The following is a 1,448-nucleotide window of genomic DNA, read 5'->3' on the forward strand; positions in this document are numbered from 1 at the left end:
GGTGAGGTCTGAGCACAGCTTAACTGGGTCCTCAGCAGCCAGCTATTAAGGTGTCAGCCAGGGCTAGGTTCTCGTGTGAAGACTATCCTAGAAATGATCCACTTCCAAGCACCAGGGGGTTGTTGGCAGCGTTTGGGTTCTTGCTGGCCACCCACAGTTCCTTGTCATGTGGGTCCCCCCCCCAACATCAATCCTTTTTATATCAAAGCCAGCAAGGAGTCTCCTAGCAAGAAGCATTAGAATCACGTCACCTTTGTCATGTGCAATTGTTTAACAGTGAGTCACCGGTCCTACCCACACTCAAGACGGATTACACAAGGGTGTGAATGATGGGAGCTACGCCGGATAACGGGGGCCAGAGAAGGGGTGCCTTCTTGTGGGGACTAAAAATCATGTTTCCCCAAAGTTTTTGAAAACCATTTCAAAAGATTTTGGCAGTAAAGTAACGTTATATTCTTGCTTTAGAATGATCCCTGACCAGCAAGTGAGCAGAATACACTGGTGGGAAAGAAAACTTGAGTTAGGGACTTGGAGATAGACCGTGAAAAAGAAGAGTTGAGCATATTCTGGTTCTGGCTTTTGCAGAGGGGTTTGTGGGCAAACGACGAACGAAAGTCATTCGTCGAGATGAGGAAAGGCAGTTTAGAGGCTTTAGAGTTTGGTTAGTTAGAGGTTAGTGAAAGAATACAGTCAAAGACTAACCACCCTCCCTTGGGCAAACAACCTCTTTTGATAAATTTCAATTAATTGTTATGGCTGCAAAGAATCTGCTGCTCCCACTTGTTGAAACTGGCCGAGTCTTTTCAACTCATCTATCTCACAGAAGTCAGTGTTCTGCATCACAAGCCGTCTATGGATGCACGAACAGCGGTTTGGGGATACAACCCGCTGTTCCCCAAAATACACTTTTCACATTGTTTGAAGGCAAAGGAGGAGTTTGGGAGGACAAAAATACGGGGAAAGCCACATGCCCTCATATAATCTGACAGCTGAGTCGTCAGGGTTGAAGTCCTCAGCGGCCCTAAGCACTGCGCGGCGGTCCCACGAGGAGACAAAGCTCGGGTACCCGCGGACGCGGCTCAGTCTCTCGGCTTCCGCGCTCTCCCCGGGGTGAATCCGACACGAGCGTTGCTGCCCGATACTCTCGCGAGAGGAAAGGAGACCACAGCTCCTTCGAGTCTCCCAGCCGCGCCACGTGTGCTCCCACCTGCTGAGAAAAGGAGTCCGGCAGCGCCCAGAGGCTTCTGGGATTCGTAGTTCCGGGGCTGGCTGAGGCCTGCCAGCCTTGCCCCCCCCCCCCCCCCCCCGCTCCTTCTTACGCATGCGCGACTCCGAGCTGGCCCAAGAAGTTCGTAGCCTTTGTCAGGCCCGGGATGGGAGGTGAGTTGGACGCTCGCCTGCCGCTCTTCTCCGCCCAGCCTAGATGGTGGCCCCTGGGGCATCCTTTC

This window comes from Panthera onca, chromosome E1, assembly GCF_046562875.1.
Source record: "Panthera onca isolate mPanOnc1 chromosome E1, mPanOnc1 haplotype 2, whole genome shotgun sequence".
In the NCBI taxonomy this organism is placed as follows: Eukaryota; Metazoa; Chordata; class Mammalia; order Carnivora; family Felidae; genus Panthera; species Panthera onca.